General features: G+C 41.7%; 1 long non-coding RNA gene across 1 annotated transcript; it reads right to left on the reverse strand.

The window, feature by feature from the left end:
• Nucleotides 1-1,799: 1,799 nt before the first annotated feature.
• On the reverse strand, nucleotides 1,800-8,243 carry LOC144100394 (uncharacterized). Its single transcript, XR_013307643.1, has 4 exons — nucleotides 8,206-8,243; nucleotides 6,680-6,773; nucleotides 4,564-4,703; nucleotides 1,800-1,848 (listed from the first exon to the last, which is right to left on the reverse strand). It is a non-coding gene; the product is annotated as an uncharacterized LOC144100394 (long non-coding RNA).
• Nucleotides 8,244-10,855: the final 2,612 nt, after the last annotated feature.

A 10,855-nucleotide genomic window follows, 5' to 3' on the forward strand; every position in this document is an offset into this window, starting at 1 on the left:
CAGACAAACTTGAACTTGATTTTTGTATCGACCCAACTGAAATAATATCGCTAATTTTTATATATCTATAATACCTGTATTATCTATGCTATCTATGAAGGAAACCAACAATATTATCTATAATATATTTTGAGGCACGAAGTTCGTAAAGGAAGGTAAAGTAACCAAAATTATGCGAGCCATCACTCCAGTACAACTCCTTTAGGGTGCCGATCATGGGGCGCTTTACAAATATCGGGCTGCAGCTTACATGTGACGTAGAGCTTGATGGTAGCGGCCACTGCAAGACATGCAGCCTTTATTAGAACGGTTGCTGTCACTGCGGCGCTCTGCAGGAGGCCTGCACAGGCGCAGGCCAGCCCGTAGAGAAGGCTTCCAGGATTCGAGCCAAGAAGATTTTTCAGCAGGCACTGCGGAGAGCCAGGCTTGTTACTTGTCGTGTAGCAACACTCGGCGGATTTTTCACATCCTTTTACTATTGCTAGTTATATTGTTTTGGAGAATTGCAGCGTTTTGATAAACTACTCCAGCAATAAGGCAATGCTTATTAAAGTCGCTTGCTGCCAGAGTGCACGCTGCATGTACGTGAATTAAATTTAAAGGAGACGTTGTAACTATAGCGCTTGTACCGTAATTCTAGCTAAAAATAGTTACGTCTAGTGTTAGCACGGATAGCCAGCGTATATATTTTACTAAAGCCGCCAGAAGTGCATGCGCATGTGCGTCCAAAGAGCAGGTGTCGGCCTCCTCACGGGGATTATGTCCGCATGCGATGCTGATGGCTATCGCAAACGGTATACGATGGCTGTGGATGTGCGCTCAGACAACTAATAACAACAGCTGTTGTTATTTAGTAACAACAAAGCATTGGCATATACGCGGCATTTGCCTGCTTCGCTCGTCACATGTTTCGCACACTTATTTTGCCAAGCATTTCAGACCATACACCAGTTCACCCTTTATATGTTATCGCAGTCTGCTTGTCGGAGCTTCAAAATCTTTACACATGCAAAAAAAAATGAAGCTTCAAGACTGTTATTTTTGTACGTCTTACCAGCAAAACGTTCACCAAGCTCACGAGAACGTTGTCCTGAAACAGAAAAGAAATACGAGGCCATAAAAATCACTAAGATGTAGAAATAAGGGAACACAAGAGTGGAATAATTAAAATACTTTTGTGCCTTTATTCATCTGGTGTTAGTCAGCACATAAGAATGTTGTAGCTTTAAAGTATGCTTTTTAACCAGCTTAATAATCATAATAACAAATATTTCCTGTAGTTAAATGGAGGCTACAATTGCTGGTCTGCTGAAGCAACAGGAAGGTTTTTAAAGTTTTCTCTTCAGGTTGATAGCAAGCAAAAAGTACAAATAAAACTAACTTCCTTTAGCTCGCAATTACAAGTATAAGGACGGAAGAATTTAAAAACGCACAGGTTTTCTCCCAGGATATTACACAAACGAACATCATAAGCTTCATGAAGACTACTGTAGAGGAAACGTTGCACAAATTTCAAGATGTTTGAACTCTGAATTAAATTTTATATGTCGCTACCTGTCAGGAAGAGACTTTTACCAATCGAGAGGAAGACCGTTGTAACGTTTCTTTATCTCTCTAAAAAAAAGGGTAAGCTATACGCGGACCAGATTCCATCTATGCGATTTTCTACTGGTTACTGGTATCTTTCGTTTATGTTGAGACGATCTATTACAGTGATTACAATGTATGCTAAAAAATATGAGATATTTTCTATGTGACAAGGACATGCGCAAAACTAACGGTTTGAATACGGTGGCTTACCGTGCAAGCTGCACCTTCATTGCAGAGGAGTAGGGGGTCGGTGAAGCACTGGAAAGGAATGGTTTTCAAATATGAAAGCACGCCATTACCTCTCATTAACTGTCCCCACCTGTCGTCCTGGCTGCAGCGAATATGTGAGTGGGCGTTTTTATTTCGAATAGGAAGTACGTGAAAGTCCCACTTTCTGTTAGAGGATTTGTTTTGTTTTGTTTTTGCGACAATAGTGGCAGATCAGTCCTCGCAGCAAAAAACTCCTCAGCTTCATTGCAGTTCAACAAGGACGTTTTGCAGACAGGCCAAATTGTGGCACTAAAGTGAATATAGCTTGCTTGGTCATGGGTTCAGCCGGGCGGCTGTTCGACGCGTGGTCTACAGGAACCCAGGTGTTGGAACCGCATTCCTTGCAGTGCACACGTGTTTCCACGTGGTACACCGCTCTGTGTGCCTGTCACCGCCGTTGTACCGTGTGTAAACAGTCTACGAAGTCAGACTTGGATAGAAGAAGAAAAAGAGCAATGACGCTAGTACTGGTCCCTGTTTTTTTACTGCCTTCTACTGTCCCAGTCAGAGTGTGAGTCATCGGCGAATAACTGCGCATTTCACTTCCCAATAACCAACGCTATTAAACTTTTTTTCTCCCAAAGCCGCCAGTCAGTTCTTTAGGAGGCGGCACTTTTCTGATTACCTTGAAGGTGAAATATATTTGTGAGTGTCACCACTAAGCCCTACATATGACTTTTCACCTTGGTATACCTGTATCTGTAGTGCGTTACCTCTGCCTTTCCTCCTGCAGAAGTGAGAGCTGCTTAGCTCTGAAATACAGATTAACCGCATGTGAGACGTGGGGATCTCCGGTTGGAAATGTTTGCGTAAATTTCTCAGCATAAATATGGCAACAAGCTGGGTGTGAATTCAGAAGCAACTTAGACAACGATGGTGAATTCCACTTTGGGATTGGAGTGCAGCGCCCCATGACTTGAATTCAATGACTTGAAGCCTCACTTCGAGGCTTGAGAGGGAAGTCAATCATTATCATCGTGTTGTGACTACTTGACACCTCTGCTCCAATTGTGGAAACATTTACACGAGAAGTAGATTTGCGACTTTCGAATTGCTTGTTTTTTAGCCAGCTCAATTTTTCAAGCTGTCGCGGGCCTGTACAAAATGTTTCATGCTAATCTAAAGAGCTCAAAACAAAAAATACGGTTTCCTTTTAAACGATTATGGCGCGCATCTCGAAGAGCTGCTCAGGAATTGATATTTGAAGTTCGCCAACAGGCTGGTAAGGAGGGCGGGTGAGGTTGAAGGGAGCATATCCTGGTCTTAATCTTCTCTTGTTACCTTTTCTAATGCACGCAATTTATGTAAAATTGCAGGAATAGATGTGGTTTAATTGCGTTTAATAAAGACTCCGCAAAAACCAGCACACGTTAGCTATGTATTTTAGCAATTTTTACTCGCGACCGCGACCTCCTTTGAAAATCTGTGTGCTTCGTACACAGTAGGGTAATCTGTTCCGACAATTAAGAACCAAGGCATGCTGAGCAAGGAGGTCCGATTAACCCCTTTAATCCGCAGATAAGCGCATACCTGTAGTTTTAAGAGTCTTTCCTTCTGCAGAACCTATGCTTTAGGACATCAACAAGCTTATGCTGGCGCAGTATTTGTGCAATACGAACATGTAAGGAAAGAGGGGAGGAACACAAGAAACCTGAGTTTAACTTTAAAGGTCCCTCCAACATGAAAGGGCGCAGCGAAATGATACTAAATGTCGAAATTTTGGTATTTCTGTATTATAGTTGAAGATACTTTAACATATTTTTCTTGCAGACAAACCTCGTCTGAAAATAGCAAAAACTTCGCTTAACAGGTTTATATTTAAAAAGATAAAAGTTATGAAATCTTTCAAGTTTCTTGTCGCTCAGCTTGAAGTTTCTTGTGCAGTCAGGTAGGTGGAAGGTGTAGATAAAGAGGATCAGCTATGCATTTATTACATAAATAACGGCTAGTTCACAATTTATGTTACCGGTCGGTCTTCTGAAGAAACGCTTATTAAGCGCTTTGCGGTGATAACGGCTTTCAGCGGGAGGACTATGATGTCACCGTATCTTGTGAGCTTGGGGCCTAAAGTAGACTGTGTTTCAAATGTTAAAGACAATTTATGGTCCCGCATTTTTGTTTAGAATAATGCGGAAGACTTTTGCAAACATTAACTACGTTGTTGGAAACACTACAGCGGCGAGAAGATGAACAAAAAATAGCATTTACAATCTAATGATGCCCCAGCTTTGGTCATCACTACGGGTATAACTTCACAGCTAACGTTGAAGCTGTGCAAATAATTCCACCATAGCAATATAATACCAGCTGTTCACTCCTTGCCAAAGCCGATCCATGGGCAGGATGATGTGAAGGAAGTAGTAAATTAAAACGACGATTAAAATATTGTATTTCACTTTATACGTTGCTCGCACGGCCTGAGCTCTGCTTCTGACTTTAAGGCCACTGTCACGATGCCGGGAACAAACAAAAAACGAAACTGAATAGAAGAAATAATTATATCGCAAAATATTTACTTGGCCCAGTCCAATTCTACGTTACGATTCATGTTTGCTGGTCTATCGCGCATCATCGCAAGAAAAGAAAGGAGTGCAATAATTAAATACCTACTCCACAATAAAAACAATAACGTAATTCTGTGCTCTGCCACTAGCGTCTAGAAAGGAATAAAAACCATGAGAAGTCGATGACGGCCTGAGTTACCTGCTCCAGATTGAGGTTTCCGGGGAGAGTAATGGTAATCGGCTTCTTGCAGGTCTCAGTTCCTTTAAAGATTGTGTAGCAGCCGGACTCGTTCGACACACAGCACAGGGGCTTTATTACTGCCGTGAGCTTCACCGCATCTGCGACGACATTGCAAAACAGCGGAATGAGCCAAACATCCTCTTATTCATAGGCCTTAAGAACTGAAGAGAACTTTTAACCGAAAATCTTAAAATGTTAACTTTAAAGCTACGCATTTCAAAACATCAGTGCATGCGCTTTTCAAAAAATTAGTGCATGTCTTTATTTGCTAACTAAAAAAAATATGGTAAAGCCTAGATAGTTCAACCACCCGACAGCTTACCGGCTGAGAACGAGGACAGTGATGATGACAAAGGCGTACATGGTTGCTAACAGTTACGCCAATGAACAGCCTGTCGTAAAATTTTCAACGCTGCTAATTTATACCGACATTGAATGAATCTATCCTTTGAGCTGAACAACAAAAACACGATTGAACGGGATCTGAGTTATATACTACCGATAACGAAAGTTTGCACCGACAAAAGTACCAGTAACGATTCAGTTCCACTCATAGAAAGAAAAATCTATAGAGTAAGTCAACTTCGAGTATTGCTGCGAGCAGTAGTTCAGATGATTGCATTAGGCGGCCATGTGCGGCTATCATCCCGTTTTTGTTTCTGTCATAGCTTATCGTTTAAAATATATTTGAAAAGTAAACTATCAGGCACATTTGCTCGTGTGATATTGCACACTTCGCGCTTGTGTGCCATGTCGTGATCATTATTGTTTTAGGGCTCCATCACTGTGATCAGCGCGCACAAATGCTGGTGCACTATAAACTTGGCTCTGTTCCCGTTCTTTTAATTATGTGAGGGGTTCTCTGCTTAGTGCTTTGTCTACACAGTAAATACTGAACTCGGTCAACTCGTGTCGCATATCGCAACAAAGTTTCCTGCACGTTCCAATATCTTATAAAGTGGGCTTGAAGCTAAGTTTGGATGTTAACTGTTAACAAAGCTTATTAGAACCGCCAATTGAATGGTCTTAAATATTCTAAAGTTGGGTTTTGATCCTATACCTGGAGAGCTCCACTCGTATCCCTACAGAGTGGCAGAATTAAGCTGTGTGTACTCCATGAATCTGCTTTTGAAACACACGTGGCGAGATCGAAACCACTTGAGGGCGCTCGCGCTTTGCTAGCGGAGGAAGTTCTTGGCGCCTCTAGCGGGAGTGTGGTCACCTCGGTGACAGTATACGGTAAGACGTCGAAATGAACACCTTCCGATAGATAAAACATCTCGCGGAATTCCGACAGAATGCCGCAATTTGTGCTCAGTCCACCGGCGTTCTACACAGAACCACTTCAATTAGGGAACTGTTTCTAATCCTTCAATAAAGCACTCCCCCTAAGATCTCTTTATGCAGTTAGAATAGCCGGTATCTGAAAAAAAATAATAACAAAAAGAGCGATTTCTAGTGTACACATAACAGCTTCTTTTTACGGAATGCCAGTATCACCGGTGAATTAATTTTCATCCATAGCACTGCTAAAGTTTCGACAAATATTTACCTTAGCCTAAGGAAAGAGAACCGCTTTATAAGGACATGATTTAATTTTTAACGCCCTCTTATTGAAAGTTAATGTGCGTACTGTTAATGAATTATAAAAACAAATAAAGGATTCCTAGATGCACTGTGCTTTTTGACAAGCACTCATTTTCAAAGCACTACTCTGCTGGAGACATCTGGAAAAAGTTTTTTGCTCTTGAACGAACTTTCGTTGTTAACGGAAGCGGATACTTTATTCTACTCTACATTTATAGCCGTTCACTCCTGCTAAAATTGTAAAAGAAATCTTTGATGGATGTCGTAAATGTTATGCTGAACAAAACGCTGCCAACCACTCACTAGCCTCAACGGAATTATAGTTTAAGCTCGCAAAGTTTTCACTGCACATCCCAAAACTGGGGTCACATATTCATTTCAGCTATAGAGAAGTTGATAACAGGAAGAAAGATATAAATGCTTGATAAGGGGCACGCATCAAAACGCCTGTTAAAATGTTATCCAGTGTTATGCTTGTTAGACTCACCCAGGCCTAAGAGGGTGAGGACGAGTTCGATAATATCCAGCAAGGCAGACACCGCACCCACAGCATTGAGTTCAAGAAGGGCTGATATCAGGCACTGCGAAGCAATAAGAATTTCTCATTTACCGAGAGTGGGCTCATCCAAATAAAGTCATCATGAACAGTTAAGCAGTCGCTGGAAGCATTACCGGCAAACACCACATCCTCTCTTTATCCGAAGCAATTTCAGTCAATTAGGTATTGCGGACGTCAGCACAGAAACAGCTGCTGATGCACATCGCTGATGTGTGCAGTCTGACCCCCTCCTTTTAATTGTGTATCCGCATCTACCACATGCATCAGCTTCAATGTTTTGAGAAAAAATTGTAAGGTTCCTAGAGTAAGGCATGTTATTCTATAGGACAGTAAGGTCGTTTAGTCGTTATTTTTCAGTTTGTAACTTCTGTTTCGTTTCTTGTTCTGCGAAAATGAATAAGAGAGGTTGCCCATTTTATTATATAGGTTGTGAGTTATTCTACCAACCTCCATGTGTTCGTAAATATTTTCCCGCCTCTTTGCATCTGCTCTACGCTTATTGGAAGAAAAATCTAGGTCTTCTTTTCGGTTCTGTAATTTTTGCCAAAACAATTTTACTGCTTTGCTTGTATTATTCGCGACGTCATAGCTGCGCCCAGTTTTGTTTAAAAAGGATATTTTCCTCTACGCAAGCAATTTTATGCGACCGCGCCAAAGACTTATAAGAAACGTTTTATGAGCAATGCACCGCAATGAAAATAAAGGAATTGCATTTTATACCTTTCAACGACTTCAATGAACCTTGCAGCCAGCCAATTCTTTAGCTAGGGTGCGCGGCGGTATCTTCTTCACTGTTCCTGCGCTTTACAACGAAGAAAACTTGCGCAAAGCTCAATGTTAAGCACGGGCTTAGTGATCATGGGCTTATATTTGATGTTTGTGCAAATTTGCTGTGTCATTAGCTGCAGGAGCACTCCTCGGTATTGCATTGGTTGAGATTCTCTCTCGATGACTTGAGCATGACTTGCGACAGTGACGACTCATTAACTTCGCCGATTCTTTCTTGCACGATGTATAAGCTATTATTTTTGTTTGCTTTGCCACCTTTTAGCAGCATTACCAACCTTCAAAAATATTTCAGTACCTTAAGCAAGTGATGACGAAGAAATATTGAACGGTGTGTGCCGATGTCGATTTCATGCATACCTGTACAGACACTGTAGCTTTACACTACGGCGAATAAGCAGACAGTCCCCTTTTAGCAATGGTTTTGCTGCACCTTTAGGTAGGAAAGCACGCCTATAGCTCCACGGCTCAGTCGATGGATAACAAATAATTTTCTTTCAGCAATGCTCGGGACAGTGGCTTGGATTCCGACCTCATTTTGCTGCGATTTTCACACTGAAAATGCGGAAAGCTTTTGTCAACAGTGCGTAACTGCGAAGCGCTTCCAATGCTAAGCGAATTTACTTCCTCTGCACAAATTTTGAGGCGGACTGAAAATGTGTACTTACCTGCACAATCTTGCATAGGGCCGCCACAATGTCCTCCTGCACCGCAAAACAAGATGCAAAGAAAAAAATAGTTACGGCATTGCGATTGTAGTGGTTTTTTTGTTTTTGCAACATTGTATTTCTATTCGTTGTTTCACTTTTTCTGCAGACCTCCCTAACACTGCTTCTTTTCATGTGGCCTTCGTGTCAGCTGAGTAGGCTAAGGTTTTGCGGCAGGGGATGTTAGTTAAATACGTCACAGTTTTCACTCTTCTTCACCTCATTCTCCCCTCCTTGCTACACCAAGCCACAAGCGCAGGGTAGCAATCCGGTGCCTCATTCTTTTTCGCCTACTTGCCTTTCCTACCGTATATTCTATTCTCTCTCTCTCTCTACACACACAATCACACACACACACACACAAACACACGTTATATATATATATATATATATATATATATATATATATATATATATATATATATATATATATATATGTGTTCGTCAAATGAGCCCCTCATTTCCATTACCTTGTATATATATATATATATATATATATATATATATATATATATATATATATATATATATATATATATATATATATATATATATATATATATACAAGGTAATGGAAATGAGGGGCTCATTTGACAAACATATGAAGGAAGCCAACAGTCACCGAAACCAAGTTGCATAGAGGGAAGTTTCTTTTTGTTATTTGTGGTGCTGATAAGTCGGAGAATATTACTTCGATTAATCTGTCGCTTAAAGAAAATTACTTATAAAGCCGCATAAAAACAACCATGCCGCCGGTCGGATCCGAACCCACGACCTCCGAATATCGCGTCCGGTGCTCTACCAACATAGCAACAGTGACGGCTGTCCAATGTGCTGCTCTCGTGGGTATTTATGTTTATTGCGCATAAGCGAACCTTCAGAGTGTTCACCAGCGCCACCCTCGTCCATAGCGGCGGACGTAGCACGTCCTGTATTACCGCGATTGTGACGGGGAACATCATCTAACCCCGAGGGCGGAAACTGTGCGAGAGCCCTCTTAAGCAACCTGTGGCATCAAGACTGCCAGAACCGAGACCATCGTTAAGCTATTAGCAGACAAGGTAATGGAAATAGGGGCTCATTTGACAAACATATGAAGGAAGCCAACAGTCACCGAAACCAAAGTGCATAGAGGAACTTTTCTTTTTTTTTAATTTGGGGTGCTGATCAGTGGGAGAATAATGCTGAGATTAACCCATCGCCTAAAGAAAGTTACTTTTTAAAGCGGCAGAAAAAACAACCATGCCGACGGTGGGAACCGAACCCACGACTTCCGAATATGAGTGTGAACCCTCTGAAGGTTCGCTTACACGCAATCAACATAAATACCCACGAGAGCAGCAGATTGGACAGCCGTCGCCGTAGCTCAGTTGGTTGTGCACCGGACGCGATATTCAGAGGTCGTGGGTTTGGATCGCAACGGCGGCATGTTTGTTTTTTATGCTCCTTTATAAGTAATTTTCTTTAAGCGACAGATTATTCGAAGTAATATTCTCCCGATGATCAGCACCAAAAATTAAAAAAATGGCTGCGGTTTAGCTCTGGTTAAACCTGTTTGAATTGCGAAAACTCGCTTAGCTGCTTCGGCTTCTCGTCGTTTTCGCAAAAGTTTTTCTCGTTGTTCCTCTGCTTCCTGGGCACGTTGCAACCTCTTTCACGCGACGAGCGACTCCCTTCTGGCTGCGGCGGGGAGCAAACTGACGTCACGCGTCGTCATAGCAACGGAGAAAGCTGACGTCATACCACCTGCCAAGCGCAGCGCCGGCTCTTGGGGGGAGGGGGGGGGGAGGGGCGGAAGGTTCCTTCATATGTTTATCAAACGAGTTTCTCATTTTCATTACCTTGTCTGCTAATAGCTTAACGAGGGTCTCGGTTCTGGCCATAGGTAGCATAAGAGAGCACAGATTCCGCCCTCGCCGTTAGATGATGTTCCACGTCACACTCGCGGTAATACAGGACGTGCTACGTCCGCCGCTATGGACGAGGGTGGCTCTGGTGAACACTCTCAAGGTTCGCTCATACGCAATAAAGATAAATACCCACGAGAGCAACAGATTGGACAGCCATCGCCGTAGCTCAGTTGGTAAGAGCACCGGACGCGATATAAATGACTATTGCCTTTCTTCATATATATATATATATATATATATATATATATATATATATATATATATATATATATATATATATATATATATATATATATATATAATCACCAAAAATTGAAAAAACATAACAGGATTTAATTCACGCGTTTCGGCTGGAGGACCAGCCTTTTTCAAAAAAAGGCTATATATATATATATATATATATATATAAAACACAAAATCGAAGCTAATCGAAACTACATCTCCAAAATAAACGAATACACAAACTCGAAACATAATTACCGGGGCAACATGTCAAGGAACTACGTTAAGAAAATGCGCCCAGTTGCAAGACGGATGTGAGTATGAATATTAAGCGCTAGAGATAACGTTACCGTCTACATAGGCATTCAGTTCTCCTTAGACAAACAGCCACACCGATTTAAGCCTGACCGCGTGGATATCCGAATTGTTTTAGTGTTTTGTAGCAGAGAATATTCTCAGACGAGCTCCGGTAACAGAAG

This window comes from Amblyomma americanum, chromosome 8, assembly GCF_052857255.1.
Source record: "Amblyomma americanum isolate KBUSLIRL-KWMA chromosome 8, ASM5285725v1, whole genome shotgun sequence".
Lineage (NCBI taxonomy): Eukaryota > Metazoa > Arthropoda > Arachnida > Ixodida > Ixodidae > Amblyomma > Amblyomma americanum.